Raw genomic sequence first — 10,286 nt, 5'->3', positions numbered from 1 at the left:
GGACGAGAGCAGCCGTCGACATCCATCCTTCCGGGAAAAACGTGTCACTGTACGTCACGTGACGTGAGTTGTTTGAAAACCCCAGCGGCACCGCGCACGTGGGAGGGCGTGGCTTTGCCGTCTAGTACTCCATTGGCCCCGCCCCCTTCGGTTTGCCGGCTTCCCGCCCCTTTGCTTTCTAGCAAGTCCCTTTTTTTTGCGACTTGGCTGCCGATTTTCTGTTCCACGCTTTCAAGTTTCTGTGTCGGTTGCGAGTGTTTGCGGCAGTGACGTTCCTTCGGTTTCCTCCCAGGGCCGTTTCTCTTCGGCGTTGGCTTGTGCCGTCTTTCCATCTGACAAATTGAACAGGCGTCTCTATCAAGGAACTGAAGTCGGCGGTGAGGCGGGAAATATGTTATTCAGTCCTTTAAGCCTTGATCTCCACGTGGGTCCTGCTTCATGCCTTACTTAAAAAGGGACAGCTGGGCTGTTGTACTTTAACACGGAGAGTTCATGTTTATTGCTTGTCATAACGTTTCTTGCGCCCAACAAAACCAGGAGCTCCTGCTGGTGAAATTAACGCCTCGGGGCCCCTGCTGCCCTGTCCGTCAGATTGCTTTGGGCCAACATCGGGTTCCTGCTTTGTGTGTGCGGTTTTTTTTGTTTGTTTGTTTGTTTAATCATGTCCAAATTAACATGTTTTTTTTTTTTTTTGAAAATTACAATGGAAAGATTTGTTATTTTGGAGGCAGGCGTTGCATCACGGCCTCTCCCAATTTGAAGAGGCCCTTGTCCAGCAGGCCGAGGCAAAGAGGCAGTCACCAAAGCAACAAAACCAGGGAGCCAGACAGGAGACAGATTGTATTTGTCTTCAGTGTGGAAGGGATTGTCACGCTCGAATCCGCCTCCTCAGCCACACTAGATGCTGTTCCAACTCCTCTATACAGAGCACGTTACCATAGTCTTTCAAGACTGAAGGATGCCTAACAAGAGAACAAGTAGACTTTTGTGATATTTAGTTGATTTAGTAAAATTGTCACGACAATTTGGATTTTGACATTTATTTACAAGATAAAGGGGGATATATAGCCAGCCATCTTCCTTCCTGGTTTAACCTGCAAACTTTGTTATCAGACCTGTTGCTTCCTTTCTTCTTAAAATCTCCTCATGCTCATTGTATGTTGCTTGATTATCAAATATGAAATTCTTATGCCAGTACAATTCTCATCCCAGTACCTTTTAGTTCTCACTATTCCAGAGTAATTTGGAGAACCAAACAAGCCACAATCTGTTTTTTCCTTATCAGAGCAGCTTCTTTCCACACCTATCACTTATTTTAAAGATCTTGCCTGATGGACAGGTAGCATTCTTGGAAAGCTTGAAGGCCCTTTTATACTTTCTTAAAAGTACCTTTTTTAATAAAGATATCACTTCAGTATGTATTCTGGGATTTGTTCTATGCCAAGATGGCCGTTTTGCTTTTGTTTGTTTATGTTTCACATCTTATCATCAGGCTTCTCTGTAATTTCTGTCAGAAGTGGAAATAAGTTATCACACTAATTTCCCTCCCTCATTTTACTATGAGAAGATTTATGGTTTCAGACTGTCAGTCTGGAGTCTTTTACCCCAGTGGTTCCCAGCCTTGGATCACTCAGGTGTTCTTAGAGGCAACTCCCCAAAGCCTTCACCACTAGATGTTCCAACCGGAGTTTCTGGGATCGCACTCCAAGAACTCCTGGGGTACTCAATGTTTCGATTCTAGATCTGCAGAGTGAAAAACATATTTTCTTTTCTAGTACAGAAAGTAAGCCCTAACTGTGTATCATTAATTTCTCACAATATATTTTAGTATTGGATTTGTGTCATTTCTGCTCTCCATCTTTTATCATGGAAAGAAATCTTATGCTCTCATGACTGGATTTTCTTTAATTCAGATGGAGCAGCTGGCACAGAGTCTTCTTGGATTGAGACCTGCTATTTTGCTGCTGGCCTGTCTAGGCTGTAGCCTGACTTTTATCTTGCCTGTCCAACAGTGCTCAGTCAGTCCCTCAGTCATCTCCAGGTGCCTACATAGGCTCCCACTTATCTCTACTTCATCTTAGCTGTCTGCTCTGCTTGGACAGATGCAGATGAGACTCATTTAGGGCCTACCAAAAGCAAGCAGTAGCAATAAGAGTTTGTTCAGCTGTTGGTTGGAAGAAAAGTAATTAATAGCTGTGAAGGGCCCCCAGATTTCATTGGCAATGAATGTGGCAGTGTGGGCTTCCCACAGCACCTTCACATCTATGGCTGTAACCCACCCTGCGACAAAAGCTTTTTGTTTAACATGTCGGGATTAATTTGTGCAACCAAAGCAAAAATGTTTTTATTAGTGTAACTAAATTTTCACTAAACCTAAACCAAAAGGAGTGAAATACGCCATATTCATTCTCAATAACATTCATTTCAGTGTTGAAAGCACAGTGACTAAAATTCATACAGACACAGCTATGTAGAGTCAGCAGAGTATGTATGTTTTTAGATGGTGTTGTGCAGCGGTTCCCAACTTTGGGTCTTCAGATGTTCTTGGGCTAAAAATCCAAGAAATCTTCACCACTAGCTGTGGTGGCCAGGACTTCTGGCACCTGTAGTCAAAGAACATCTGGGGATTCAAGGTTGGGATCCACTGGTGTAGTGGTTATAATGTTGGATTAGTACTGAGGAGACCCAGGCTCAAATCACTACTTCACTTGAAACTTGCTGCTTGACATTTGGGTGGCACAGTCACTGTTCCTAGTCTAAGTTAACTCACAAGGCTGCTATGAAGATAAATCAAGGAGGCAAGAAATCTTTTCTCTCCCCTTCACAACAGGGATACTAGCACACATAACATAACTCCTCTAGGTCCATTTTACAGACACGGCATGAAAATCGGATCCCCTTGAACCCCACTGAGGTTTTGGATTGTCATGAGAAGAGCTTCTTTCATGTCTAGTAGTGGAGGAAAGATGGAGTGGTTCTGCATAAAGAAAACTGGGAAAGAAGGGGCTGTATTGGATCAAGTTAAAAAAAAAACATTAAAAATCGGAGAGAGAAACCCTATGGCCTCTTAAATATAGCAGTTAGTCTTTAAGCATTTTGTTTCCTGTTCTTTTAAAAAAATGTTTTTGACAATGTAGGCACTTCTTGATCCAGTAGCAATGAAGGAAAAGAAGAAAAAATGCACCAATTGTGGGCTAAAACTGCAAGTCTATGCCCTGGTAGTGGAACAGGAATTATGGAAGGAAGTGAACTAAAAGATGCTGACAGTGAAATTGACGGTTTGATTTTTTAAAAGAGAAAATTATTGTGTGGTGTTGGCTGATAGTTTACTACCACTTCATCATATACGTGTAGAGACTGATAATTATAGGCAAATAGCTGGGTTTAGAGTTCAAAGGTGCAAAACTCCAAAGCAACACAATGGAGCCCTAGGCGTTTGTCACTTCCAAACAATAATTTTCATACGGTTGTTGTGAAGGTGATTTATCACATGTAGGCATGATGGCAGTGTCAAAAACGCTGAAGTTTTAGAACCATTTATAAACTTTGTGGTGCTTATGATCAGTGGATTCTCTATCACTGATCAGGTGTTTTAATACTTATGTTTATGTTTTTAAAATCCTTGAGGAAAAATTTATGTCAGCAAAATACTGAAGGACTTCTACCCATCTTGAATTCTCCAGTGTTACTTAACTCTTTGTTTCATTGTACATCTTATCATTATCATCATATGTCATGTTGATTCTAAATGTCTTTAGCTTCCACTCAGATGCCTCCTTCTTTGTCAACCTTTTTTTTTGCAGGATACCTTGTGGCCACCCATCCACACTAGATGAATCTCCTGGCTTGGCAAAGCTCTGTATACCCATGATGAGTGTGGAACGCCACCCACAGCTCTTGTTTGGCTGCCCATGCTATACTCATTTCCCATCTGCAGGTTTAGTCCTCTGTGTGAGGACTGGTGATGTTGATGCTGTCCCCTGATAATATGCAGTACAATGTAGTAATTAGAGATGGGCATGAACCTTGGTTCAGAAGTTCATGCTGGTTCATTGGACTGGCACCACATGTGCCGCGTGATCCCTTTCCCCATTTCCCCGGTAGGCTCCCCCACTCATCAGCTGGCATGGGCTGCTCTTCTCCTCCTCTTCAGGTGTTTGTCTAGTCCCAGCAGGACCATGTGCTCCCCTCCTCTGCCTCCTCCAGCAGCTGCCCACTCAGGTAAGGAGGTGGGGCAGAGATCAGCAATTGGGAACATTGGGCACCAGCAGTAGGAATGAGAAAGGAGGGAATCACCTTTCACTGAAGGGAAACCGCCATTGCAGACATGTCACGTGACTGTAATGTGGAACCCAACCACCACTGTCATAGAACATGCTGGGATAGAACTGCAGATATGAAAAAATGGAACATAATATCCTGTGCTAGGTTTTCTTGACACATTTTGCTGCTGATTTTATTGTAGCATGGAAATCCCCACTTGACTTTGGCCCACTGTGGATATTATGTATGTATAACAAGTGCTTTATGTGAGTAAGGGGACTGCAGTCACATATCTCATGTGGAGATGGGGGTATTCATATTCGTATACGAATATGAATATCTCTTTGCAGCTGGATTTAATGATGGGCCGGACTGTCCACTCACACGTCCAGTGGCGGCCCCACTCATCCTTCCAATCATGCCCGGAGAGCAGCTATCTTCCAGCTCAGCTGGCCACACAGCAGCTGTGTAGGGAGACTCATCCTCCCTCCCTTTGCCTGTAGTGACTAGCTGAGTGGGAAGAGAGTGGGGCTATTGGAAGGATGAGTGAGACCGCTGCCAGATGCGTGAATGGATAGTCTGGCCCCAGGGAATGGACCCTCATTAAGTCCAACTGCATGGGGATATTTGTACCCAAATACCAATAGATAAAGGTAAAGGTTCTCCTTGACATTTAGTCCAGTCATGTCTGACTCTAGGGGGTGGTGCTCATCCCCGTTTCCAAGCCATAAAGACAGTGTTTGTCCGAAGACAGTTTCCATGGTCACATGGCCAATGCAACTAGACATGGAACGCTGTTACCTTCCCACTATGGTGGTAACTTTTTACTTACATTTTTACATGCTTTTGAACTGCTAGGTTGGCAGGAGCTGGGACAAGCGACGGGAGTTTACTCCGTTGCGTGGATTTAATCTTACGACTGCTGGTCTTCCGACCTTGCAGCACAGAGGCTTCTGCGGTACAAATACCAACACCCCATCTCTAATCTCATGCCAGTTTGGCAGTTGGATGTGTAATGTAAACTGACTGATTTTCTCCAGTGTTTGTGCTTTTCACGATCATTCTCAAGGCTCTGAAGAACAATCACTTTTAGTGATATAACTGAGAGAGTCTTCAAGAACTGAAGAACTGAACACTTCTGCAAAGTCATGGTTGCTGAAACACTAGGGAACAAAGTTGCCTTGGAAGGTCCTCTTAACATTCACAGCAATAAGTTACAGTATCTGCTTTCATAAATCAATCTCTGAAGAATCTATGAAAGTCTCACTAGACTTGTTTGGATTACGCAGCAATTTCACTGAGATGTCAAATGAAAATATCGCTGCTGCAACTGCTTCAAATGTTGTCCCTTGAAAAATCCTTTCACTCCAGTTCAGAGCTTTCTAAAATCCCCAAGAGAAGAAAAAATAGTCTTCAAGCGTAGACACTGCTCTCTGAATATATTTGTGCCTGCCAGTCACTGACTTTTCAAGAAATGGTGCACATAAAGAATGAAGAGTCCAAGCATGCTCATGCTTGAAAATTTTGGTGCTGAGAAGTTCAGAATCATCTTAGTTCAAAGGTTGATCAGAACTGAAGCAAAAAGGAAGAAGGATTATATCTATAATAAGGCACTTTGCCAAGCACACTTCTATAAGTCCATTTTTCATATGGTGTATTTAAGGGAGTGGGACCCCTGTTGCTCTAAGCCCCTGATCAATTTAGCCTTTAGTAACTCTATAGGGATGGGCTGAGTGCACTCTTGAAAACAACAGACAGTGCCTTTGCTAGACTGCAACAGCTCACCCCGCCCCAGAGCATTCCTCACTTTCCTGGCCCCTGTCAAGGGTTTCTACTTTTCTGGTGTGGGTAGGGTTGCTCTGGATTGGATTGGTTCCAGAACATGTGACCACTGAAACTAATCCAAAGCAAGACTCCCTCTTTCAATTTGCTAACACGGTGAAGTGGTTTAATAAGAAAGCCAATTCAGGGTATTGGCAAATTAATCACTTCACCTGTTTGGCGTATCCATGGCAAGGGAAGTTAATATAATTTTTTTGCTTGTATGTCGGCTATTACTTATGTGCTGCATCAGTTATAAAAAATATAAAATCTTTTCTTTGACTCACCTTAAAGGACCTGTCAAAAAAGCTACCTGCTGTTGAATCCACAGCGGTGGCCTTGACTGTAGATAGGTTTTAAATGAGACCTTTAAGAGAAGGCAATGTAAGATTTTTAAAAAAATTTTAAAAAATAACTGGTGCAGAGCATCAGGGATAGTCTATATACAGTCAGGGGAAGGGGGGTTTCACTTCCTCTGCCAAGTAGGGGAAGTTGCTAATTTGCTGAAATCCTAATCTGGCTCACTTATTAACTCACTTCATTATATTGGCAAGAACCATTTCCATGGAAAGTGTAGCCTGCATAATTTTAAAAATTGTAAACTGCCCAGAGAGTGCTTTAAGCACTACAGGGAGATATATAAGCAGCACATTTTGCTTTTTTTTTTTTTTACTTTGTTTAGATCATTCTAATCAATCCTGAACATTCTCAAGAGGCTGACACTAGCTGCTAGCTTAGCCATAATCTTAGTCATTTATTTCAAAGGGTCTTCCATTATTGAAACAGTATGGTTACATCACATTGGTAGGTGAGTGTATTTACCCCTCTTGGCTTTCATGTCACTGCAATTCTGGTTGTGAATGTCTGTCTGAGAAACTGCCAAAAGCAGTTGTGAAATTGATTATGCTTTGACCTTTTTGCAGTGACACTTGTGTTAACTGCAAAGGCGTAGAAGGCTTCTGACAGAATTACTTGCTCAATATTTATAATGGCTTAATTCTCCTGGAGCACTAAAGTGTTGGAATAGATGGAGCTAATGGATCTGTATTGACAGCAACAGTTGTAAGTAAACTTTCTAAAATTATACAAGGGTATGCTGAAATCGGTGTGCCAGCATTTTGATTTGTGGCAGCCTGACCTTATTGACTGCCTTATCCTGTAACTCTCACAGAATTATTATTTTTTTAATAAACATTTTATTAGTTTTTCAATCTATCTACATTATTTTGTGCTTGTCAAACATCGTGTTACATGTTTTGCTTACAATTATTTGTTTTTTACATCTCAGTGTCTTCCCAGTTATCCCCCCAAATTCCAAACATCTTTCAAACATTCAAACCATTCATATACAAATTTTAGTATATAATATGAGTACTATCATAATATTACTCTCATATTATATAAAATTCTCAAGGTCTTCTAATAACATTCTTATTGAAAGTGGTTCCAGATCCATGACCCAGCTTTATATCTAGTTTAGTTTACTTAAAATAAAAAACCACCATATTACATCTTTACCCTGATTAGGGCTCCCTTATTTCAATTTAGTTCTCCTTTTTAATATGCAGAATATACCCTTTTACAGTTCCAGATGATAAATATAAACATGTTTTCAATATTAAGGGGCCCTTCCTTGTTTTCCCTTTTTTCATCTTTCTAGGTAATTCCCTCTCTTTTCCCTTTTCTCATTTAATATTTCTGTGTTTCTAAGCATTCTGTCATCTTTCATGTCCTCTGAAACCATTTTGTAGATCTGATTTATGTCCACTATTTATGTACTTGGTCTATCTTCAATGAGTCTTCCAGACTTTTTTGGTTAATTTTGCTGTTTTTTTTCCTTTGTCTTCCCCTGGTACTCTCCTCTGGTCCAAGACTGATGTTTCTCTTAGATTAACTTCCTCCAGCTGCTGCTTTGAGTGGCATACATCATCTGAGATACTCCCATTTCCTTCTTTGTTGTTCCCTGTTGCTTGCGGACTATAGTTCTTCTGATGTTGATTAGATAATTTTGCCTCTTGATAATGAGATCTCACTGTTTCTAATATTGTTTGAAGAGTAGACTTTATTTCATTTCAAAATTGTCCTTGTTGTGCCATTCTGTTTCAGCTGCCCAAATGGTTATAAACAGATATTCAAAGTTTCCAGAGTCATTTCAAAAAGTCCGCTTTGGCTAAATAGGCCTGAACCAAATTTGAACCCTCAAAATACCAAGGTAGGGTGCAATATTTGTATCTGTGGCCTGATGGCATTAAAGGTCCACTTTAGGGTTAATTTTCCAGCCAGGCTCAAAGAAAGTCAAAAGGAAATAACAGCAGAGTGCTCAAGGTCACCGCTCCTAGGCTCCATGCCAAAAGATTTCAGGTAGTCAAAACAGAGTCCAGATTTATCAAGTATAACTCACAGGAAAGTTTCTCAAGCTTCACAACGCCAAACTGTAATATTCTTAAAGTGTATTTTTAAAAGTTATTTCCTTTCCATCAGCTATCCCTCTCACCAGATTTTTTGCCGCTTTATAGTTTCTGAAATGAGATAGCAATTCTTTTTTCCCGTATATAGGAATTATTTCCTCCAGGGGTATAAGCAATTAATTATAAAAATCTCACCCGATGGTAAACAACAATGCCAGATGTTGATTGTTGCTTCTTAGCCGGCTGCCGACGACTTGCAAGCGAGCCGAGGCTGCATGTTTCTGCCCGTTGGCTGATTAGGGAGTTTCCTGGATCAAACAGGGGTGGCCGCCACCCCCCTCGTGATCAACAGGCTTCCCCCCCCCCCAGTTCACCACCCCTCCAGGGTGGTTCCGACACCCCATGGTGTCCCAAACAAGGTCAGAATTCAGCCCAGGGGACAGAGCTCTGTCCTCCTGCTGCTGTCTCTTCGCAACGTCCACTCTCACAGAATTATTTATCAGTCAGTTGTGACTATTCTTTTGCAGTGGGTGGTGCAGCTTGTGTACATTTATGCTGTAGGGAGATGTTTCTGTCTTACCTCCAGAATTGTACTCCTCTCAGAAAGAGCAATCTGGAGATACATATACGTATAGCCATCAATATAAAGTGTATTTTTTCTTGAATGAATCAGTTCAAACTGCAGATTGTGTGATAAAAAGGGAAATCATGGTTATGTGGAAATGGAAGCAAGCCTCTTCTGATCATCTTATAGCCATGCCTGAACAGAGTGGGTGATGGTGTGTGTATGAGCTTAGGGACAGTGCAAATTTAGCCCAGAAGTTGGTGTAATTGTGACTTGAAATCTCAGGGTTCTGTTTCCTGAGTTAGTGGTTAGTGGGTTTCTTTTAAAGAATTTTAGAGTGCAGATTTTGACTTTACAGTACAGTATTTATTGTTCTTTGAAGCTACCCTTAGCTGTGATATGTCATGAAGTTAATTTTATTCATTGCCTGACACCTTCCTTTTGTGCATTTTTTGTCACGAGTACATACTGATGCAAAGAAGATTTGCCAGCCAAGCTCATGATGACATGAAATTCTTTCTACTACTGCTTTGGCCACTGTTGACCAGCCTTTCTGAGCAGCAGGAGAGGACCCCACATGATCAGTCATAACAGTCAGCATTCTTGCAGCCTGACTGTCTTAGTAAAGAATGGTATCTTCCAGAAAGCAGTAAGCGAAGTAGATTTTGGGGAGTTTTCTTATGTACTATCCTAATATGCTTTCTTCTATGTGTCATTTTTTTCTACTTCAGCTCTTCAGGAATGGGATTCTGGAACTGGAGGAAGGTGGCTGTGTATCAACTGACGATAGAACTTCAGTCCTCAATTCTTGCCATCCAGCCTACCGCTAGACACCAAGAACATGCAATTTGATTGGTATTGTGTTTCCCCAAAAATAAAACAGGGTCTTATATTAATCTTTGCTCCAAAAATGCATTAGGGCTTATTTTGGGGGGATGTTTTATTTTATAGTCATGCCATCTTCTGGTTGCTGCACAATGCTGCACAATGACAGAGGGCAAGGTTTCACTTAACTATGGCTTATGTTTGGGGTAGGGCTTGTATTACGAGCATCCTGAAAAATCATACTAGAGCTTATTTTCAGGTTAGGTCTTATTTTCAGGGAAACAGGTATTTGCTTTTTTGTTTTGATGATTACCTGGAATTAGTATTAGTTTGATTAATACAGAAACTACAATTTTCTCTATATTTTGCTTTTCTACCCACCAGAGAACCTAAGGTAAGTCTCC

General features: G+C 41.4%; 1 long non-coding RNA gene across 1 annotated transcript; it reads left to right on the top strand.

Annotated features, from left to right (window-relative positions):
- The first annotated feature begins 268 nt into the window (after positions 1-268).
- Positions 269-9,953, top strand: LOC144586127 (uncharacterized). The gene is made up of 2 exons (XR_013540872.1): positions 269-377; positions 9,789-9,953. It is a non-coding gene; the product is annotated as an uncharacterized LOC144586127 (long non-coding RNA).
- The last annotated feature ends 333 nt before the right edge of the window (positions 9,954-10,286 follow it).

The sequence above is a fragment of the Pogona vitticeps genome, chromosome 1 (genome assembly GCF_051106095.1).
Source record: "Pogona vitticeps strain Pit_001003342236 chromosome 1, PviZW2.1, whole genome shotgun sequence".
NCBI classification, from domain to species: domain Eukaryota; kingdom Metazoa; phylum Chordata; class Lepidosauria; order Squamata; family Agamidae; genus Pogona; species Pogona vitticeps.
Note: the sequence above shows the minus strand (reverse complement) of the source record. Positions and strands in the feature narration are given on the sequence as shown.